This window comes from Sciurus vulgaris (assembly GCF_902686455.1).
Source record: "Sciurus vulgaris genome assembly, chromosome: 12".
NCBI lineage: Eukaryota > Metazoa > Chordata > Mammalia > Rodentia > Sciuridae > Sciurus > Sciurus vulgaris.
In genome coordinates, this window is record NC_136473.1 from 85,308,267 (window position 1) to 85,333,614 (window position 25,348).

The 25,348-nt window shown below is 35.2% G+C and overlaps 1 long non-coding RNA gene across 1 annotated transcript in view; it reads right to left on the reverse strand.

Annotated features, from left to right (window-relative positions):
• Nucleotides 1-25,348, reverse strand: part of LOC306642335 — an 81,824-nt gene that overhangs the window by 41,876 nt on the left and 14,600 nt on the right. The window lies entirely within an intron of this gene.

A 25,348-nucleotide genomic window follows, 5' to 3' on the forward strand; every position in this document is an offset into this window, starting at 1 on the left:
GCTACAGTCCCCCTGTCCCCCAGCATCAACCCTGTGGAATTTAGTAACCAAAACTTCCAACTTTCTGAGAAGCAGAGATACGATGGAAGCAAGGCAAACCTGAATAAGATTCAGGGCTAACCAATAGTATTAGTACTTTTCCAAACCCTAATTAGCATAATTTTGGACCATTAGCCTTGGTACTTTTTTCAAACCCTGATTAACATAAGTTTGGACTAATAGCATTGACTCAAGTGCTATATAAACCCCGAGACTAGCACACTCAAACAGCAACACTGTTGGGTCCCCTCTAACTCTGCAGGAGTTCTGTTTCTTTTCTTGAATAAATCATACTCTTATCCATCCTAGTCTCTGGATTTCATTCTTTGAATTTGTGAAACAAGAACCCAGAAGGAAGAAATTGATGATGAGTTACTGGGGTCTTCTGCAACCCTGGAGGGTATAGCCCACCTCTAAGATCTTCAACACATTTACTTGCAGCTTGGGCCGACCTCACCTGCCAGCCGAAGCAGAGAATCAAGTTTCTTCTCAAAACTCTGATTTCATCTTCAGATCATAATGGAATGAAATTACAAATCAACACTACAAAACCCCACAGTAACTATATAAACACATGGAAATTAAATAATATTATTTTGAATGATAAGTGGGGGATAGATGAAATCAGAGGAAAAATTACAAACTTCTTAGACTCAAATGAGAACAGTGATAAAATGTACCAGTACATCTGGAACACTGTGAAAGCAGTCCTAAGAAGAAAATTCATAGCTATGAGTGTTTACGTAAAAAAAATCAGATAGATTTCAAATAAACAACCTAATGATGCTTCTCAAGGCCCTTGAAAAAGAAGAAAACACCAATTCCAAAACCAGTAAAAGAAAGGAAATAATTAAGATCAGAGCCAAAAAGGATCTATGAAACACAATTTCTTTGAAAAGATAAATAAGATTGATAAGCCTTTAGTCAAACTAATAAAAAAAAGATAAAAACAAAATTAACAAAATTAGAGATGAAAAAGGTAAAGTCACCATAGATGTCTCAGAAATCCAGCAGATAATTAGTGACTTTTTTGAAAATTTATACTCCAATAAATTGGAAAATCTAGAAGAAATGGATGCATTTCTAGGAAAAATATGCTCTGCCAAAACTGAATCAAGAGGACACAGAAAACAAACCAATAACTGGTAATGAGATATAAGCAGTAATAAAAAGCCTTCCACAAAGAAAAGTCCAAGACCAGATGGATTCTCAGCTAAATTCTAACAAACCTTTAAAGAAGAACTAATGCCAATATTCCTCAAATTATTCCATGAAATTGAAAGGGATGGAACACTTCCAAATTTATTTTATGAAGCCAGTATCACACTCATACCAAAGCCAGATAAGGATACCTGAAGGGAAGAAAACTACAGACCAATATCCCTGATGATCTTAGATGCAAAAATACTTAAGAAAATATTAGCAAATCATGTTCAACAACATATTAAGAAGATTGTACACCATGACCAAATTAGTTTCAATCCAGAGAGACATGGATAGTTTAATATACACAAATCAGTAAATATACTTCAACACATAAACAGAAAGACAAACTCACTTATTTATCTCAATTGATGCAGAGAAGGCCTTCAACAAAATTCAGCACTCATGATAAAAGTCCTGAATAAACTAGGGATAGAAGGAACCCACCCCCCACATCATAAAGGCTACATATGAAAAACTCCAAACCAACCTCACAGTAAATGGAGAAAAACTGAAAGCATTTCCTTTAAAATTTGGTATAAGACAAGGATATACACTCTTACCACTCCTATTTAATATAGTACCAGAAATTCTAGACAGGGCAATTAAGCAATAGAGGGGGAGAAAGCAATAAAAATAGGAAAGGAAGAAGTCAAATTGTCACTGTTTGCAGATGATATGATCCAAAAAACTCCACTGACAGACTGCTAGAACTAATAAGTAAATTCCACAAAGTAGCAGGTTACAAAATCAACATACCAAAATCAATAGCTTTCCCACATACCACCAACAAATTTGCTGAGAAACAAATCAGGTAAACAATTCAATTCCCAATAACCTAAAAAAAAAATTCTAGGAATAACTCTAACCGAGGAGGTGAAAGACCTCTTCAATGAAAACTATAGAATATTGAAGAAAGAAATTGAAGAAGACATCAGAAGGTGGAAAGACCTCCCATATTTATGGATAGGAAGAATTAATATTGTTAAAATGGCCAAATACCAAAAGCAATATACAGATTCAGTGTGATCACCATTAAAATACCAATGACATTTTTCACATAACTAGAAAGTACAGTTTTAAAATTAATTTGGAATAATAAAAGACGCAGACTAGCCAAAACAATTTTCAGCCAGAAAGCAATATTGGAGACATCATGATATCTAACTTCAAATTATATTACCGAGCTACAGTAACAAAAACTGCATGGTACTGGCATAAAAACAGACTCACAGAACAATGGTATAGAATAGAAGACACAGAGACAAACCCACACATCTACAGTCATCTGACTGATACTTGACAAAGGAGCTAAAAACATACATTGAAGAAAAGATAGCCTTTTTAATGAATGGTGCTAGGAGAACTGGTTATCCTCATGTAGAAGGATGAAACTGGACCTTTTCTCTCACCCTGTACAAAAATCAATTCAAAATGGATCAAAGTTCTTGAAATGGACCAGAAAATATGCCACTCCTAGATGTAAACATAGGGTCAACACTTCAGCTTTTAAGCATAAGCAATAACTTTCTCAATGGGACACCTAAAGTACAAGAAATAATGCCAAGAGTTAATAAATAGGATGGCATCAAGTTAAAAAGCTTCTGCAGAACAAAGGAAATAATTAGGAATGTGAAGAGAGAACCTACAGAATGGGAGAAAAATCTGTGCTAGCTACTCTTCTGACAGAGGATTAATATCTAGAATATATAAAGAGCTCAAAAACTTTACACCAAAAAAAACCCAAATAATCCAGTTAATAAATGGGCATATGAATTAAACAGATACTTCTCAAAAAAAAAAAAAAAAAAAGAAATACAAATGGTGAACAAACACATGAAAAAATGTTCAATATTATTAGTAATTAGGGAAATGCTACTCAATACTACACTGAGAGTTCATCTCACAACAGTCAGAATGGCAGTTATCAAGAATGCAAATAATGCTGGAGAGGATGTGGAAAAGAAGGAACACTTATGTACTGTTGGTGGGCCTGTAAATTAGTAGAACCACCATGGAAATCAGTACGTAGGTTCTTCAAATGACTAGGCATGGAACCACCATATGACAGCTCTTTATCCTGAAAAATTAGTCATCTTACTACAGTGATACATGCATACCCATGCTGATAGCAGCACAAATCACAAAAGCCTAACTCTGGAACCAGTCTGGATATTCATCAATGGATGAATGGATCAAGAAAATGTGGCATATATACACTAGAATTTTATTCAATCATAAAGAAATGTGAAATTATGGCATTTGCAGGAAAATAGATGGATCTAGAAACCTTCATGTTAAGTGAAATAAGTCAAACTCAGAAGGTTAAGGGTCATATATTTTCTCTCATATGCGGCAGATAGAGAGGAAAGAGGAAAACAAAGGTGGGGGTGGATCTCATGAGAGTCAAAGGGAATCAGTAGAAGAAAGGGATCAAGGGATGGAAGGTGGAGAGAAAGGGGAACTTGCTGGGGAGTGATTTTATATTGTTATATTGTTGATTTTACAAATACGTAACAACAAATTGCATCAATATGTACAATTATAATGTATATTAAAAATAAGAAAATAAAAACTAATAACAGTCTTTTAACCAATGTCCTGACACACCTGAGAGCAGTGAAGAATTCATGCAGCATATGCTTAGCCTTGAGGAAAGGGAAAAAAAAAATATTTCAAGGACTGAAATTTAATATGTCTCTTGGTATGCCCAAACCTTTAAGAATTATGTAGCTGGTGGCATGCATCTACAGACCCAGTTATTGGAGAGGCTGAGACTGAATGATTGTTTGAGCCCAGGAGGTCAAGACCAGCCTGGACAACATGGACCTTGACTATGAGAGAGATCCTGTCTCTCTAAAACAGTTAAAATAAAAATTATATAGGTGGTTTTCTTTTTTATTCACATTACTTTGCTGTCTTACTCAAAACTTAAATTTGACAGATATTTAATATCATCGTTGTTATTATTATTATAATAGAAAGAGGCTTAGAACGTGAAGCAATGATTCAAGTGCCACAGGCAAGGGATTTAAAGTAAATGAACTTAGTTCAATTTTGTGCAATTCATCACATTTTTATGTGATTAAAAATAGAAGGAATCTGGTCTGATAAGTGAATGGAGACTATTCATTCTATTCATGAAATAATACTTTGGCTTTTACTTCAAGCCAAAGTAAAAAGGGAATTCTGTAGACCTCGGAGGCAGCCAGGAAGCTGCATGCTGGCTCATCTGATGAATTCTAAGTCTATGCTTTTGTTGGTGTAATACCTCTGTTCTTCATCTCATTGTTTGAGATATCAAGGACATCTTGTGTTATTGTGGCATCTTTAAGATCAAGAAAGCAAAATAAAATAAAGGAGGAACTTCTTCAAGGAGATGTTGTTAGTAAGAAATAAAACTGGAAATAGATTTGTCTGACTCATAAGATTTGACTTCAGGGGACAGTGGTATGATGAGGAAAAAATGGCTACATGAAAAGAGTGGGGTGGAAAAAAGAAACCCATTTAGAAAGAGATGGGGAAAAGAAGTTGAAGGAGAAGAATTTAAATAGGAATATTTCTTCCATGCTGATTTAAGAGTGATTGAGAATACTTTTATAGAAAAGTCAATGAAAGCACAATCTTTGGTAAAGTTTTTCTTGATTATTTCTTTGTTTTAAAATGAAAACCCCCAAATACTGATAAATTGAAAGTTTAGAAGATCAATATCTGGTAGAGATAACATACTAAGATAAAATAAAAGAATTAAGACTTGAAAATTTTTGCAGATTGGAAAATTGAGTCAAAACAAATAATGTAAAATATACATTTTACATAGAGAAGCAAAGGACCAATTTGAAGATTCTCATCCATTGACTTTGTAAGGTAGATAAGGGGCCATGAACCAAGGAATGAGGTGCCTTCTAGGAGCAGAAAAAGGGAAAGGATCTCCCCATAAAAGTCATCAAGTGTCAGGTACAATGTGCTTATAGTCCTAGCTGCTTGGGAGGCTGAGTTAGGAGGATCATTGAGTCTAGGTGCTCCAGACCAGACTATGAAACATAGTAAGATCCTTCCCCCCAACCCCCCCAAAGTCCTGTAGCCTCACTTTGAAAGGTTGTATGTATGACTCAGTGATGAGCCCTGGGTTTGATCTCTAGCAACACAACATTTTTTTTTAACAAGTCAACAAGGGAATGGATTCTCCCCTAGAGCACCCAGAAAGAACACAACCTTGCTAACCATGATTTTGGCTCCATAAGACCCATTTTAGGTTTCTGAACTCCATGACTATAGAACAGTAAATTTGCATAGTTTTGAGCCATTCAATTTGTGGTAATTTGTTATAGCAGCCATAAGAAACCAATACAAGATCAAATGTGATTCTATAAAATTCAGGTCTTTTAAGCTGTACATAACAATTATTTCTTTAAAAATATTCCTATTTACCTTTGATGAATGGTTTTATTTTAACACTAAAGATGACTCATCTTTTGTACATTAACTTTTGTTGTATAATAATTAATAAACATAGATTGAGTTCAGCTAAGTCAACTATGTACTTCCGCAAGCTACTGCGTTAGTCCACTTTTTGTCCCTGGGACCAAAATATTTGACAGAACAACTTAAAGGAGGAAAGTTTATTTTGGGGTCATAGTTTCAGAAGTCTCAGTCCCTGGTTGGCTGACTACATTGTTCTGAGTATGAGAGGAGGTAGAATATCATAGCCAAAGGTATGAAAAGGTAGAGAAAAGCTGCTCAACTCATGGCAGCCAGGAAGGGGCGGGGCGGGGGTGGGGGGGAGAGAGAGAGAGAGAGAGAGAATGGAGACAGAGAGAAAGGGACCAGAGACACAATATAATCCCCAAGGGCATGATCCCACTCGCCTACAGTTACCACCAAGTATAATATATTCAAATTACTAATCCATCCAATGGATGAATCCATCGATGGGATACTGCTCTCATCATTTCCTGAAAACCCCACCTATAAAATTTGCTGCATTGGGGATCATAATACAAACCAGCTACTTTCTAAATATCACATTTACTTTAAGGATAACATTTATTTTTTAACTTTCATCTCTTCCACAGCTTTTTTTCTCACATGTTCTTTATTTGGTTTTGATACCTGTCATTTTTTTTTTAACTCTCCATAGTGCAGTTTGTTTTCAGAGACCACACTTTTTTTTCTTGAGAGTAGTTAAATCTTGTCACTCTCAACAAAAATTATAGAATAGTGACTTTTTGTGCTAAAATTCAGGAAACCAGTAATTCTTGAACCTTTTTTTTTTTTTTTTTTTTTTACTTATAGTTCTAAAATCTGGTCTAACAAACAAGTTAGTGGACATAGAACAAATAGAAAATTTTATATTATAAAAGTTACTATTTCATTAACCTCCTGATTTCTATTTTAATTATCCTTGTTCTTCTTTAAATCTAAACTTGGACAAGATTCACTTGATCCGCTACATAAATAGAGAAAAAGTACAAGAATAGAGTTGGGGCTGTGACTCAGTGGTAGAGCACTCTCCCCTCCCTTGTGAGGCACTGGGTTCAAACTCAGCACCACATAATCATAAAATAAAGTATTGTGTCAATCTACAACTAAAACATATTTAAAAAGAATGAATAAACATAGAACCTAAGAATGCTCTTTGGACTCACCCTTTGCCTGATCTCCATTCATATTTTCACCCATGTAATCACCTTTCCTTTTCACTAAAATATAGACCTTCTTTAACTCAGCAAAGAAACAGTGAACACAAGGGTTAGGACTAGAAATAAAGAGAATTAACTGAAAGTCCAGGGAATTTGGGATTGCCAACATGAATTTCCCTAAATTGGAATATAGCCACAGCCTCCAGGGCTAAATCTCAAACCCCAGAGCAGCAGTCTGGTAGCATCTGGGTGGGGATTATCTGATTCCAGGGTTTTGTGTTGAAATCAATCTCAGGGAAATAAGAGCCTCTTCAGGGACTCTGAGGCAATGCATCAGTAGTACAAGGACAACTAACAAGATTTTTTAAAATTATAAACATTGTATTCTTCTTGAGCAAATTAGACATTCTGTCTTAAAGTAGTAAGTACTAATACTCCAGTCATTACAGTATTGGAAGTTTTAGATATAATGTGTTAGTTGTGCAGATGGGTAATAATATTGGAAACACTATACAAAAGTGAAAAATTGGGAAGTGATACATAGATTTATAAATATTTACATATACACACCCACAGTCACTCCCCAATTTATCTCTTTTGTATAGTATTTCCAATATTACTACTCATCTTTACAACAAATACATTATATATATACACACATATATAATATACACATTAGTATATGCTTTTTATAAATTAGTATACATTAGTATATGTACATTAGTATACTTTAGTACACACACACATACATATACATACACACATATACACAAACACACACATACACACATATACCCTGTTTTACAAGGGAACTCAGAGTAAGTAAGTGATACATTCAAACTCTGATTCCTACAAAACTGTAGAATAATGTATTAAAATATATTTTTATATGTCTACTCCCAGGTTTGTGGTATGGCCTTGTCCCTCATTATGGGATGATCAGAAGTGAACTCTGCATTTCAGTGTTGTACACTAGCCCAGAGCTCCTAGCACTGACTTAGACTACTGCAGACACTCTTTTTTGAATTAGTAGTCTTGGTCAAAAGAAGTAACAGTAGAGGACAGTGTGTCGGATTAATTACCTGAAAGAAAACGGGTGAATTAAGGAGAATATAAATAGGTTACCAAGAGAAACAGACAAAATCAGGAGAAGAAACTCTAGAGTGTTTACTTTCTTTGAACCACAGGAATAAGGTCAGAAAAGTATCCCAGTAGGCTAAGGATTCAGTGAATTCTGATTTAAATGTACTGCATGCTTAGTTGCCTTTGTAGGAGCCCCTTTCCCATATTAATGACATTAAAATGAAAAATGATAAATGCAAATTAAGTAACTAGTAATTGTAACCAGAGCAATGCTGGTCTAATCAGCTTACCTTGGGAAAAAGCCTTGGGTGGGGGAGTTAGTCTGAGAGATGTTGGTGCCTCAGACAAATGATTAAATCATGAAGGAAAGCATTCAAATTATAGATACAAAGGTACCATGAAGTCGGCAACCCCAAGTGTCTATGGGGTATTGGAGACTTGGGTTCTGTGTTGACAATCTTATGGTTGATTATGAATATATCTTACCTGGTACAGTCATCCATATTGCTACTTGGAAGTAACCTTGGCCTGGTAAGTTGTAGAAAGTCTATTGGAAATCTGTGCTTGGAATATATCTGGATAATCACAGAAATAATATCAGCCTATTGCCTCAATTGTTCTATCTGCTTCAATGATCACTCCAAGAATTGTTCCATACCAGCACAATTAAAAGTTTTTCAATACTGTCCAGTATTCACTGGCCTCTCTCCTACAAGCTGGGGTGAGCCTAATCCTTTGAGTGACTGATCCCAAAACAAACTACTCTTTGAACTCTAATTGACTACTCTGATAATTTCCCTCATCTTTTCCCAACCTCATCCTTTTATGAATTAAGCCTAAACCTCAGAATGTAAAATATATTATGTTTCTACTATGGATCCAGTACTAATTTATGTATTATTGTACTTTCATAATAAACCTAGGCTTTTTACATCTTGAAGAGACTGAGTTTTTAAAAACACATAAGCCACTATAAACTGTGCTCTTCTGTCATCTTAAACATGGATTTCTGTATGATAATTTGAAAATGTGAAAAATGTTAACTTTGCAACATTTAAGAAACAGGGAAAAAAGTACTTAAACTAGATAATCTTGTTTTTAACCTTTTGACAGAGGTTTTACCTATTGTAAAGAACATGGATATTAAGAGAACAGCTCCATAGATTTTTTTTCCATTGGCATAGCCCACGTAACCACCATTTAGACCTAGACTAGAACCTTTCCAGTACTCCAGAAATTTCCTATAGTTCCCCTCTTGGTCGTTACTTCCTCCACAGACAATCTCTACTATGACTTCAGTCAATACAGATCAGATTTCCCTATTCTTCAGCTTCCATGAATGGAATAAAATGGAATGTATTCTGTACTTGACAGTCTGTCTACAAGATTCACTCATGTCACATATAGCAGTGGTTTATGTTTATATTGATGAATAGTATTTCACTACATGAACATACTAAAATTGATTTATATAGATTCCTAATGATGGACTTTGGAATTGTATTCAGGTTTTGACTCTTTTTTAAAAAAATTGGTTTCATTTTTTTTAGTACTGGGGATTAAACAAAGAGTACTTAGCTATTGACCTATATCCTCAGATCTTTCTTAAAAATTTTATTTTGAGACAGGGTCTTGCTAAGTTGTTCAGGTTTGCCTCAAACTTGATATCCTCCTGCCTCAGTCTCCCAAGCAGCTGGGAATACATGGTAGGTATATTGTGAATTACTTTGGTTTTTAATTTGAACTTCTCTGATTACTAATAAAATTCAACATTTTTTCATGTGCTTATTATTGATTTGCACATCTTTCTTATGAAGTGTCTGTTGAAGTCTTTTGTCCATTTTATTGGACTTTTATTCTTTTATTGATTAGTTGGAGATTTTTAAACTCTTAGATTTGAGTCACTTGTCAGATATAGATATATGTATGTCAAATATGGATGTATGGATGTCAGATAGAGATGTATACATTTGTGAATAAATATGTTACCTGAATATATTATGTATATCAGATACAGCTATGTCAGATATCTATTTGCCAGTAAGTGTGTAAATGTATAAATGATATGTTCTTCCCCAGCTTGTACCTTGTTTTCTAATTCTCTTAATTATATCTTTTAATGGTAATAAATTTTTTATCTCAATGAAGCCCAAGTTGTCATTTTTCTTTTGTAATAGCACCCTTTTCTGTTCTTTAAGAAACCATTATATGTACCAAATCAATAAAGATATTCTAAGTAAAAATATCTAAAGATGTTTTCTACTAGAAGCTTTATTGCTCTACCTTCCAGATTTAAGGCTATCACAACCTCAATCTATTTTCATGTATGAATGAGGTGGGAGTGAAGTTCATTCTCTTCCATGTGGATTTCCAATAATTCAAGCACCATTTATTGAGAAAATTTCTTAATTTTTTCCTCAATGAATTGCTGTGGCATCTTTTTCATATATAGGTGTCATATGCATATAAGCTTGAATCTGGGTTCTTTATACCACAATGTATTAGTAACTTTAACTTTTTAGTAAATATTGAAATATGGGACTATAAATCCACTAGATTTACAGTATTATTTTGACTGTTACTATTCTAGGTCCTTTGTATTTCCAGTACTTTTATATTCAACTTGTTAATTTTCATGAAATGTAATCTTTCCTAGAATTTCACTGGGGTTGCCTTGGATCTATGTATCCACTAAAACACAATTGATAGCTTAACAATATTGCATCTCTTAGTTAATGAACATGATACATTTCTCAATTTATTTAGGTCTTTTAAAGTTTATTTCCATGATTTTTTTTGTGGTCCATGGTATTTTATATTTTTCAGTGTAAAGTTTTTAGATATCTTGTGTTAGATTCATTCTTAGGTATTGATATTTTGTTGCTATCAAAAGTGATATTTTAAAAAATTTCATTCAACCTTTGAGTCTAATATTCAGGAAGATTTTTGATATTTGTATTTTAATTTTATGTCTAACAATGTTACTTATTAATTTTCATAGTTGTTTTGTAGACTCTTTTCAATTTTTAAAGTTCTTAATCATTCTCTGTGAGTAGGGACAGTTTTACTCTTTCTTTACAATTGCTAAACCTTTTATTTCTTTTTTATTTTATTTTTTGTATCATTGCATTGGTTAGGACTCCAGATAGAGTGTTGAGTAGAAGTGGTGAGCTCATAATCATCTTTAAAAGTTTTCCTTATTTCTAAATGTAATCCAAGAGTTATCATTTTTGTTACTTTACTATTTGGGGGTAAAATAAGTTTGTTTTACAGTTTCTCCTTGATGGCTTTCTCTTTCATTCCCTTATTCCCACTACACTTGGCTTTACTGGTCATGTTGGCTTGGAATTCAGGAATTAAAGTCTTCCTAATTGGAATGTTGCCACATTGGTCAGGTCCTACTTCATGGGGATTCAAGATAGCAGAGAGTGAGAAACATCTCCCTTCCCTTAGGACTGTATTCCTCACTTGTCTCAAAATCACCACCACATGAAGTTGTATGTACTAGGACAATGTTTGTCAATTACTTCTGCTTTCTTACCTTACAGGAAATTTCAAAAAAGCACCAAAAATTTTTCATCATAAATTGAAACATTTATAATAGATGCAATGTGTCATATTGTAACTGATGACATTTTAAAATGAAACTTATTTACCTCGCTCTAAAAAATATTAACTGGAATATAAACATATGACAACCTAATCCCTAACTTTATCTAATAAATATATGAACAAGCTTTTCCTAAATTTAACTTCTTTCCTTTTTCTCCTTAATTGCATATTTATAATTTTATTATAGTTCAAGTATTTTATGCTTTAAATTTTGTTTTGTTTTGTTTTGTTTTTCTGTGGTGTGATTGAACCCAGGACCTTGTGCATGTAAGGCAAGCACTCTACCAACCGAGCTATATCCCTAGCCCCTTAAAGTTTTTTTAATTGAACATACATTTATGCTTCGCAACCTCAAAAATGCATGTAAATTGATATTTTGATAGCAAATTTTATTTGACATTGAAATTGTATTTTAAATTCAGTATATATTAGATATAAGGTTGAATATTTTTCTGAACTGAATTATAATCAGTATACAATTATTAAAAGAGTATATTATGAATGATGATCTTTAAAATGGCAACATGAAATTATTATTAAGTATAAGGAGTGAATTTTTCTTCTTTTTTTTTTTTTTTGTGGTGCTGGGGATTGAACCCAGGGCCTTGTGCATGTGAAGCAAGCACTCTGAGCTATATCCCCAGCCCAAGGAGTGAATTCTTAATGGAAATGCAACCATAGTAAGATCAATAGAACCTTAAAAACAGCATATGTCTGTGGATGAATGTGACTTTTTGCTAGAATGAAACAGAATTTAACCTGGTCTTGTCATAGTTTAGGCCTGAAGAGTTTTCATAGGTGGAAGTGCTGAAATAGTCATCACCAGTGTAAATAAGATGGGAAAGTAAGATTTTTACAGCAGTGTCAGTCAATTCTTGACCACTATCCAAATTATACACCAGAAATAAAAAATCTTATCTATCATTTAAATTATTTTTAAAATTATTTTTGTAAATGTATATTTGAAAGTTACTAAGAGAATAGATTTTTAAGTATTCTAAACACAAAAACTAAGTATTTTATGTAATGCATATTTCAATTAGCTTGATTTACCCATTCTATAATATGTACTTATTTCAAAACATCACATGCATACTATCAATATATATAATTTTTGTCAAGTAAAAAATAAAACTATTTTAATAATGTCTCAGCTAACAATTGGTCTCCCTTCACCCAGTTTTGCTAAATGCAAAGAATTAGAAAACACCTGATGTGCAAGATGATTTGTTATCAGTTATTAGTCACTTCTTCATTTGAGGAGCATATCAAAAAGGTCTTAACAAAACCTAAATGCCTGTTAATTGTCCTAGTTATACTTTCTCTAAATGGCACATTGTTTACTCTTACAAGGAAAGGTTAGGAATACAGAAATATGCTTAATTTCATTACACTTATGCCAATTTTTAAACAGAAAATATTTGTGTTTTATTACATATTTTTGTCAAAATGTTGTCAGTTACATATTTAGTTCATTCGGTTTATAAAAATACTTCTCATATAATCTAGTTGACAAATCCAGATCTTATTGTCAAATATGTAAAAAAAAATCTAACTTTATTTTTCAGATAAACGTGTATCATGGATTTGATACACTTCATAAAAAACACTCAAGAATAAGTTTTGTGCTTTATCTATTTTACTTTTGCTAAAGTCTCACATTTTGAGTACATAGTGACTACACATCAAACATGTTTATTTTAATAACAAAGAAATCAAAATATGGGTAAACTGGTTTAAAGGAATGTAAGATAGAGGATATAGAGTCAGTGAAAGAAAAAATGCAAAAGAAAGAATTCAAAATTCAGTGCACAATGGTTAAATGATCTGTGAGCAATACAACCATAATTTTGGAGGTTACCTTTTGCCTGGAATAACTTATTTTCATCTCTATTCAGTGAAAGGTATGTGATACTTATTTAAGGTCTATAAGTCAATATCTAAATGTATAGAATCTGAGCAACAAATAACAGTAAGCTGGGAATCAGAGGTATATTCCTTTAGGTTGTCCTGTAAGACAGATGCTCCAGAATGATTTGGAAGGGTACACAACATCATTTTGCCTTATATCCACAATGTGGATACATTTTCTTAACACAGAAAACATTTTTTACTCTATTCAAAAGAAGCGACTTCACTGAACTATTCTGGTTTTCCAACTTTTCAAATGTAAATTTCTAACTAATGGCATATTCTATGAGAACAGTCAAAAAGAATTGCTTTCCTTTTAAAAACAAGAAAAGGAAAAACTATAAAACAAACTGCCACCACTGCCACCACCCATTCTCTCATGTATTTTTATCCCAACATAGTCCACAATGCTGTTTCTAGCTTCATGTTAACAGAAATAAAAGTAAAAACAGAGAGCCAGTGTTTCATTGGGATTGATCATTAAGGAATGATCTCATTTACCAGGTGCCCCAGAGGTTTTTATATCCTAGTAAAAGATGCTTTATTAAGATTTTTGATAGGTGAAGGGTTGGGCATGATGGCGCACAACTGTAATCCCGGTGACTCAGGGAGGCTGAGGCAGGAGGATTGCCAAGTTCAAGTCCAGCCTCAGCATCATGTGAGATTCTGTCACATGATTAAAATTAGAAAGAACTCAGGGTATGGCTCAGTGGTTAAACGCCACTGGATTCAATCTCCAGGACCAAAAAAAAAAAAAAAGATGTTTGATAGAGGAGAGGTAGTCATCTCCTTTGCAAAGTGAGAGGCTCGTGTTTAAGCAGAACATTTTAGAAATGGGTACATATGGAAGATGAAACCTGCAAACTAATTCTCTTACAAACATCCCTGCCTGTATAGTCCTTGAAAAGCATTCATATATGGGGGACACACACCCCAGATAGACACAGTCTGTGTTAAGACATGCTCACAATGGGAACCACTTAATAATTTCAGTAGGTCATCAGAATTTTGGATGGTGATAGGGCGTGCTGGATATCTTCCATTCGCCCCTTCCTACTGCTTGTTCACCCTGCTTCTTGAACACTGGGAGATTGAACTTAAATGGATTTATTCACAAACACCTCTGCTCTCTGGCCTCCAGTAGGTTTGGTCCTTGAGAATCCCTGACAGGAGAATTTGGACGGAGTTATTGATAACCCTCTTTCCCTGTGAAATCACCTTCAGTTTTTTGTTTTCCTCTTCTGAAGGTCACCGCTCTCCCCATTCTAAATAATTTTCTCTCCTGGGTTTTGATAATCTTTCTCTACCTTCCTTCTTTTGGCGTTAGAGGACAGGTAGTTCTGCAGATCCTTGCATTATTCTTTGTGGCTTCCCAACCCCGTTACACCTTTGCAGTCAGCGCCTTTGAAAATTAGCCTTCCGTGAATTTGAGCATACCATCTGCTTCCTGTTGAGGCCCTAACAGACACTTTAGAGATTACTATTCCCAAGTTCCCTCAGGAAAATAGTTCCAAACATGTTTTGGAACCAAGGAGCTTAAAATGGATATGGATGGGATATTTTGAGGGCTGAGTTGCAGAGACACAGAGCCACTCTGATGGCTTCCTATCACATTGTCCCCTGCTACACCAGAATGAACAAGCATAAAAACTATCTAACCCTGGAAGTCTTTAGGATATTTTGAAAGTCTTGCTGGATGGATGAGTTCTGGTGTATCCCTGACGATTATCTCAGGCTTTGTAATGATGCTAGAGACCACACCTAATCTGGGAACAGCTTTATAACAATAGGATAGACAAGCTGAACTTCAGTGAAGGTTATTTAAAAATATTCCTTAGATATAAACTTTTTTTTCCCCATGTTCAAGTGACCCGAAGGTTTAAGCATTTCTCATGTCAAAGTTGATCTGTTTATCTCTATCTAGAGTCACCTTGAGGATGCTCTCAGTTTCTAACTTGTGTTTTAAGACTGCATTCCCCACCACAGGGATTATTTCTTTTAAATTCTGCGTAAAATTCCACCTACTTTTTCAGAATTGCTAACCTCATACCTACCAGAGTTTATTACACAGACTCCTTTGTCTTATCCTTAGTATTCTTAAACTTGGGTGTTCCGTTTTAAAATGACTTCCAGGGTAAACTTTGGCCCTTCAAATTCCACCAAAAAGCCAGAGTGGAGAAAATTTGAAATATTGTCCTCTCAGCACCAATAGCGTGGATCTGAGTGCAGTGCCAATCAAAGGGAGATCACAGAATCAAGGCAATATTAGCTCTGACAAGGTGGCCTCCTAACCCTAAAGAGAGTTACTTTCTTAACTGCCTCTTCCTTTCAAAACTATCTACCCCTGTCTTTCATGGGATTAGTCTTTCACATTATTATGCAAAATATTTAAATTACTCTGTTCAATGAAGTTAGTCTTTCTCATTATTATGCAGAATGACTTAAATTACTCATTTTCCTCCTTTCGCACACTCACCCCATCCCTTTCCATCCTGTGATCTCTTGTCCTAACAGCATTAAGGACCTTGATCATTATAGTGATATACATTTTAATGGTTACTTCCTTAGCTACACTTAAAATTAAAATCCAGTCAAAGCTTTAATTTTAAAGACCTATAGTACTTCTCGTCTTACAATGAAAAACAGCAGTACCTGTCCCGTTCCTTATCATTTTTTATTTCCGTTTCATGAAGTGTCTCGTTTTTTAAAGCCGTTTTATCACGTATATTTCCCTAATACTAAGAAATCATGCTTAGTCTGAAATCTATGGATTTTGTGTGTTTTTATATATTACTGATGGTGGGTGCTGTGGGGAACTGCACTTCGAGGAATGAAGGACTCATTCCATTAACCGCTATGAGTGCTGCTGTGAGATAATCTTCAATTGCCAGATGTCCTCAGGAACTACGTCTGCTGAAGAGAATTGCCTCGGCGCAGGGAGGCCTACACTCAATAAATTATTTATTGAGGCCTACACTCAATAAATTATATATACAGGAGTATATATAAATGACCACTGTCCTTGTCCCAACTTGTGACAAACAACTTTGAAGAACTATAGTGTCAGAGCACTTTATAGGGTTGGCTGAGGTCTTCTGTCTTAATATTTCGCGGACTTCTATAACAAAATGCCTAAGACTGGGTACTTTGTAAGGAAAAATAAGTGTTTTGGGGAGGACACAGGGTCTGAAAAAATTCAAGTTCACATAACTATCTCTGGTGAGGGCCCCCTGGGAATGTGGTGGATGGCATCACATAGTGGAACACATGAGATGGGGGCAAGGGGCGAGCAGAATGGGCAGAAGAGACTAGAAATGTGGGGCGGCCTCACCTTATAACAGGCATTTGGGGTAACTAAACCAGTCCCTGAATACCTAACCCACTCTTGTGAGATAGGAATTAATCTCTTTCAAGGACAGGACCCCATGATTTAATTACCTCCCGGAAGGTGCCACCCCTTAACATTCCACCATCTCTCAATATTGTTCATTGAAGCCTAGTCTTCCAGCCATGAACTCCTGAGGTCCAACTGTATTCAAACCTTAGCACCTTCTCTGAGCAGTCCAAATTCTCCTTCTGCTTAATCCTGCTTCCTTTCCTTTCTTTGCAAAGAGAATTCCCTGGTAGACTTCCAGCATGCTGACCTCCTTCAGCTGGCATCTGGGGAAATCAATCTGGGGCTTTACCCACTGAATTCCTGCCATTGTGAATCAGATTTTTTCTCTTGTACAGCATTCCTCCATTCTTTGTCCCTATCACAACTCACTCCCCTCATTTCACCTTCCTTAAACAGTGATAATACCATTTTTAGATGAATCAACATGCAATAAGATAATAACCATTATTCACAGCTGAGTCACATAGTTTAAGATGACTACTTTTCCTGTACTTCTCCTTTTTACTGATATAATAGCTGCCTCATATTTTCATTTCTTGGTGCATGTACCAACTATCTCTTCATTCTAACCTTGACACTAATTTGTCTCTGAATATCGTTGCAAATATTATTCTTCCATCAGTTGTATGTTATTCTTAGAGCCATTGTTCTCAGAAGTCTCTGTCCTGCTCTAATCTAATTGTTTGCAGTGTCTGCTGATGGCTAAGGTCTTGGTATTCCTGTTCTCCATCATTCTGAATACTTGTTGCTTTTCCTTCATATTGTACCCTGGGTTTCCTGGATCCCATATCTTCTTTTCTGGTTTCATTGGGCACATTTTCTAGTAGTTTTCTGAAAAAGGAAGCATGGGAGGTAAACTTTTAAGACCTTGCATTTCTGAAAATTTCTTTCTTTTATCCTGATACTTGGCTGTTAGCTTGGTTGAGTATAGAATTTTAAAGAAAAAAATAATCACTTCCTCAGAATTCTGAATGCATCTTTCTGTTTGCTTTCAGTTTCCAGGGAAGACACTAGGAAGATTTTTGTCCCTTTTATGTGGCATTGTTTGTTTGTTTTAATCCTTTTAAGCTTTAACTTTATAGTATCTTCACATTACCCTTGGTGTTTATTGTTTTGTTTTGTTTTTTGACAACGTGACGGGCCTCTATTCATTGATATGGTCATGGGCCTTTTCAGTCTGGAACCTCATGCCCGTTCATTCTAGGAAACTTTCTGGCTATTACTGTGATGATCTCTTTCCTCCATATTTTCATTTTCTCTTTCAGATGTTGCACTTCTGACTCGATAGTCTTGTTTTCTTGTCTACTCTCTTTCTGTGTTTTGACTGTTTATGCCAATTAGGGATATTTTTCTCATATCTTTTTTTCTTTCAATCTTTATGCTGATTACTTTTGCTTTTTTTTCATTTTTTGTGTGTTTGTGATATAAATTTTTATTTATTTATTTATTTTGATTCATTGTACACAAATGGGGTACAACTGTTGTTTCTCTGGTTGTACATGAAGTAGAGTCACACCATTTGCGTAATCATATATGTACATAGGTAATGATGTTTGTCTCAATCTGTTATTTTTCTCTTCCCCCCATCCCTCCCACCCCTCTTTTCTCTATACAATCCATCCTTCCTCCTTTCTTGCCTCCCTCCCATCCCCCATTATGTATCATCATCCACTTATCAGAGAGATCATTCAGCCTTTGGTTTTATGGGATTGGCTTATCTCACTTAGCATGATATTCTCCAGCTACATGCATTTATCTGCAAATGTCATAATTTTATTCTTCTTTATGACTGAGTAATATACCTTTGCTTATATATACCACTATTTCTTTTTTTTATTTTGATTTTTTAATTGTAAACAAATGGGATACATGTTGTTTCTCTGTTTGTACATGGAGTAAAGGCATACCATTTGTGTAATCACAAATTTACATAGGGTAATGTTGTTTGATTCATTGTTATTTTTTCCCTTCCCCCCCACCTCTCCCACCCCTCTTTTCCCTCTATACAGTCCTTCCTTCCTCCATTCTTGCCCCCCGCCCTAACCCTAACCCTAACCCTAATCCTAACCCCTCCCACCCCCCATTATGTGTCATCATCCACTTACCAGTGAGATCATTCATCCTTTGGTTTTTTGAGATTGGCTTATCTCACTCAGCATGATATTCTCCAGTTTCATCCATTTGCCTGCAAATGCCATAATTTTATCATTCTTTATGGCTGAGTAATATTCCATTGTATATATATATATACCACATTTTCTTTATCCATTCATCAATTGAAGGGCATCTAGGTTGGTTCCACAATCTGGCTATTGTGAATTGAGGAGCTATGAACATTGATGTGGCTGTATCTCTGTAGTATGCTGATTTTAAGTCCTTTGGGTATAGGCCAAGGAGTGGGATAGCTGGGTCAAATGGTGGTTCCATTCCAAGCTTTCTGAGGAATCTCCACACTGCTTTCCAGAGTGGATGCTCTAATTTGCAACCCCACCAGCAATGTATGAGTGTACCTTTTTCCCCACATCCTCGCCAACACCTATTGTTGCTTATGTTCTTGATAATCACCATTCTAATTGGGGTGAGATGGAATCTTAGGGTAGTTTTGATTTGCATTTCTCTTATTACTAGAGATGTTGAACATTTTTTCATATATCTGTTGATTGCTTGTAGATCTTCCTCTGTGAAGTGTCTGTTCATATCCTTAGACCATTTATTGGGTTATTTGTATTCTTGGTGTAAAGATTTTTGAGTACTTTATAAATTCTGGAGATTAGTCCTCTATTTGAAGTGTGTGTGGCAAAGATTTTCTCCCACTTTGTAGGCTCTCTCTTCACATTGTTGATTGTTTCCTATGTTGAGAATTTTTTTTTAGTTTGAATCCATCTTATTTTTTTCTATTATTTGTTTCCAAGAGCTCTTTCTTATTTTCTGAATTTTTAAAATTATCCATTTGTTTTTTATTTCAGAAATTGAATAACTTGATTATATGCCATAAGTAATTGGAGATTTTTTTCCCCTTGTTTTCTTATTTCTTCTTTTCCTTTGTTTTTTTGGCTTCTGTTTTTTATGTTAGAGAATTTTGCAAATATTTGGGTGTTCCTTTGCTATCCAAGTGTTGTTATTGTTGTTGTTGTTGTCAAGAGTGAGTTTGTCCACCTGCAGACTTTATCATCAGGCCATTCGGAGGAACTCATAAGAGTAGGTGTTTGTAGTTTTTTTTCTTGAGCTTGCCATGTTTCCTGGAGAAAAATGTGTTTGTTTGTTTTTTTTCTGCTTGCAGGTTAGATGCCCTGACTGCTAGTGCTTTGGGGAAAGGGATCTGGAGATTGCAGCATTCGATATGTCAGCTTTTATTCTCCTTTTAACCATGGGGTGTCTCTCCTCGCCCCTGAACTTTCCTCCCTTCCATGTCAGTTATGTCTGATGTATCTGAGCCCCCATGGTTTGACTGCTCCAGAAAGTCAATTTATCTTCAGCTAAGATGTCCTGATGGTCTTGTTTCATGGAGTGGAGAAGATAAGGGTTAAAGTTTCAATTACTTTAAAAGATTTTCCTTTTTTTTTAGTCTCACCTACAAACTTTTCAGAAATATTCACTGCCTCTAATTCTTCACTATTTCCACAAATCAGTGGTGGAAATTGGTTTGCATTTTGGAGACATAAATGCCTAGAGTCCGTCTTTCTTTGAATTGCTCAGTCATTTCCTTTTTCTATTTCCAAGATGTCTTCTTTTGGATGCTGGCATGTATTTTCCGAGTTCTGCTGCATATTCATTTTTCCTCTTTGCAGTCCTTGTAGTGGGGCTTGGAGAAGGAGTGGAGATATGTTCTTTTTAGAAGTATTTAAATGACAGTCTTCATTTCTTCCACTGTAAATGACAGTTTGAAGAAAGATATGAGTTGGAATCTCATTCTTTCAACTACATGCAACAAGGAATTCATAGAGACTACATTTCAATTTAAAAATTACTAGCACTGAGAGTTAGTGACCAACCTGGTGATGTAGTAAGTTTCTGTTCTAGAAAATTGTTACCCAACAAGGCCCAGAGGTGAGGAAATATAGGACAGATTGGAGGAGTGTATAATACTTGACATTCTTTGAGTGATTCAATTAAGTAAATGGGGCATAAAGATACAGAAATAAGAAGGGCAAGTCTTGGACATCACCTGGTCTAAGGGCATGAAGAAACAGGATATGGATAAACATAGCAAACAGAAGACTTTCTTCCTTTTAATTGCTTTTCTTCAAAGCCTACCTTCATGCGGGTTAAAAAAGAGAATGAAGTTAAATAAGCAAATGTCATCTTGCTTCTGTTTTTTAGTACACTGTAGTTTTAAAATTATGATTTATAACTTGCTTACTTCAAACAACATGAGGCAGTTAGATATATTAAATTTTACTAAATGGACAATGGGCTGAATATCTTCCTCTCAACCCTACAGATCACTTCTCCGCCCTGCTTCACTCTGCTCTCTGGAATCTGACCTGGGCAGGCTCTTGTGCCATCTGTTTCTGTTTTGCAGGATCTAGCCCAAGGACAGCTGCCACAGCAGGTCTGAGGAAAGGGAATAAATGCAGGGTTTTTCTTCCCTTGTTTCCCTCCTTGCATTTCTCTTCCAGCTTCCTCCTTGTTCACTGGCTCCCTCCTGCCTACTCCCTTCATCCCTTCTGATCATGCTACTGGGATCCACTCTTGCTCTGTAATTTTGGGGAGAAGAGTAGCCATGAACAAGCAGGCACATTGAAACTCTGAAGAGTCTGTAAACAGCCTGAGCTGTGTGCCTTTGATGTGCTACAAGGTGGCGAGGGGACGGACTGGTTTCGTTTCCTTAAGCTTTCTGTTGCCTCTGGGCACCTGAGGGATCCAAGTTGATTTTAATGAGTATGTTTTAATAATTCTTCTTTCACACATCGTATCTAACAATTTAACTAAATAGATATGCTTCTAATTTGCTGGCTTTGGCTAAGTACTAATTGTTTTGCATTGTCGTATATCAATTGATGTGACAATATTCAAAGGGGAAAGAGAAAACTCTTCTTGAGGATGTGTAGGATTACCATGAAGAAATTCTCCTAATTATTTCTATATACACCACCTTTTAGGGCTCAGAAGAGAAACCAAATCCTCATTGGTTCATATAAATTACATTGTGTAGCATGAGACTCTAACATCATGATAATGAGATAAATATATCTGTGAATTAGTCTCTAGGCAAAGGGTTGGTAGAGATGTAAGACTATAACACGGATTAACAGAATGCTAACGCCCAAGTCAGCTTAAGTGAAATCAATGATTCAGTGGATCAAATGGCTCAAGTTTTATGAATTCACAAATTACTTAAATTCATTTCCAAATTTAGCCTGGACCTGTACAATAATTTCGTATTTCTTTTTTAAATTATTCAATATCATATCTATACTTCACAGGTATTAAATTGACAAAAAACTTCTGTGAAATTTTGGTTCACAGAATTACAATGTTTGGTTATTATTAAACTCTAATAATAAATCATTTAGGAGAAAAAGTTAGCATTAAAATTGCTGATTTTTCAATCTGGAAATGGTGAGTTTTGACACGGACAGAAATTGTTATTTATAGGTGGTATTTTAAAGAAACACTGCTAGGAATATACCAGGTGTCTCATATACTTTTTTTTTTGCACAGTTAGCTTTCATGCTGATGGAATAGGAGATGGTCTTCATGCTGTCAATTTGTGGATACGAAACTCCATGGGCTAGTTAAATAGAGGCTGTTCGGTAGAATAATACATCCAGTAAGGGTTTCAAGTGTAGATATCAAGTACTGTAGGTAACAGGTGTACTTGAAATGTGTGAATTGATGGACCTGCTAGTGCAAATGCATGTTGAGAGATCGTGATTACTGGGCCCTTCATGTTGTACTGCAGGGGGAATATAGGCTTAAATGCAACTGCAACAGGAAGGAAAGATCCAGCATGATAAAATATGGCAGAAAAAGTAAGTAGGAGATACATTAGTAAGAGAAAGGTAGGCTTTTTTTTGCCTAAGGAACAAAGCACGAATTATGTCAAGACAAAAACCAATTGCTGCTGGTCATGTTTGTCAAAGTTTTGTGGAGGAATGTGTCTGTTCACTAAAATCTTAAACATCAGAGCTTAGCTGGTCTATCCATAAACTTACGATCATGCGTGAGAACCATGAGGGAGTCGATGCTGTGAAGTTCAGAAGACCATGTGACAGGAGACTCAATTTCATTAACAACACCCTGAGAGGAGCTAGTCAGCCAAGGGGAACAGCAGGGGGAATCCCCACCACTTAACACAGAAAATGCTCAGAACAGCTCCACCTCTGCTTTTGCCACATCTGCTGCAAAATAATTCATCAGGATGAAAACCGTAGGTGTGACTGAGGGGTGGCACCAAGGTGATGTACAATCGTGAGAGGCGTACAACTCATAGCTGTACAGAAATATAGAAAACCTATTTCCAAACTAAATCAGCCAATAACACACCTGTGCAATTCAGTCAGCATGGTCCTTAAATACTTAGAAACTAGGAAAAGAAAGATTCAAAAATATTTGTTGAGTAAACAAATGAATGAAATCATAAATAAGTTTGGTAAGATTTTCGTAAGAAGAGTCTTGAAGGTACAGATTCTTCTAGATATGTTTGGTTAATCTGATGTATTTCAGAGAAAATCTCTACACTTTATTGATTAGTTCATATTATTTATTGAGAGAAGCTATTTTCCCCTTTTAAATAGTTAATATATATTTAACACTCAAATTCTAAGCCATTTTGATTTTATGGATTTTAATTTTTTACAGAAAAATTCTTATCAGTTATTATTATGTTAATTATATTTTTATTTAATCTGTTTTTCCATTCTTTCAAGCATAGCTTATGTATTGAGTTGTATGCCTTTTCAAAGTCTTATATTAATTAAGTTGTACAGATCAACCCATCCTGAAACTAGTAAAATCCAGAGTCTTAAGATTTGCAGACTAGCAATAATAGTTTATCTTTTTTCTTTGCCTGGTGGCCATCACATTACTATATTAATCAACCAGTATATACTGAAGGCCAAATGGCCCTCAATTTACATGGTGTATTACAGAAAGCACACACACATAGTAGAAATCATAGTTCTTGCCCTTAAAGTATTTATACTTGGAAGTACTTATATTATCATATGTTTAAAAATAAAGCAAAGAACCAAAATACCAGCCAGAAATTGACTAAAAAATCAGGGGAACACAAAGGAGAGAGAGATTACTGTGGACCAAAGCCAGTTGCCAGGAGTTTTTGTACAGGCAGCAGAGCCTGGTTGGAACTTGAAAGACACATAGGAGGAAGAAGACAAACCATCCAAATGGGGAGGATCAGCAGGAACACAAGCATGGAAACTGGAAGAAAAATGATGCTGACACTTAACATCCAGTTTAGAAGCCAAAGTAAGGTGACTTGTCACAGCAACTAACAGACTGTAAGTACCAGTTATTATTACCCGAGCAGAAAGTCTGCCTTGGGACCATGGACAGGTGGCATTATTGTTTGGGGATTAATCTGAGTCTTGGTGGTTTATGCCTGCAACAGGTGTGCTGAAGATACTTTAATTGAGTGATTAAATAAACTGATGGAGAATAACTGAGCTGCTGATACTCTGTTTAGAAAATGCTAAGAAATGTTGAATGCTGATTAGGTTTTAGAAGATTTAGGATTTTTTCCTTTTTATTTACCTTTTTAATTTTTGCTACAATTTAACTTGCATATTTAGTTCATGCTACTCCTAGTAAAATAATGTGCTTTAATGGCTTAGGATTCAGAAAAATTTGGGTTTGCTGCCCATTTGTGTAACTTGGGAAAATCATCGAGGTCCAATCTGTAAGAAGGAAAGGAAAGCATGCCTCCTTCAATGATTGTGAGAATGAAATGAAGGTATTTTATTTATTTATATTTATTTATTTACTTTTGCTGTGCTGGGGATTGCAAAAAAGGGCCTTATGCATGCTAGACAAGCACTCTACCACTGAGCTACATCCCTAGTCCATGAAATGAAAACAGTCAGGACATCAATCAAATTTCTTGGCACATGGCTGTCTTAAATACTTGTCCTCCTTCCTGCTTTCCCTGTCTCTAAGTAATGGACAATGATATCCCAAAAGACTCCATGTTATTATTCTAACTTGTAACACTCTTTGGAGTAAAAGGGACTAATACTAAAAATTACACTGGGGCACAAAAAGTAAATTGAGACTGATCCTTAATGTTTCTTATGAAAAGAGGGGAAAAAAACCAGAAAGAAAAAAGATTTTTGAAAACTATAAATCACTGAATAAAAGCTTGCCATCACAAGAGGTATTCTGTGAATTTCTTCACATGTATTTTAAAGTAAAAAATCTCATTGCAACATCACGTATCACTATTACTTAAAATTGCAATGAATACAATATTAAAGCAAACTGCCACTCCTATACTCTCATG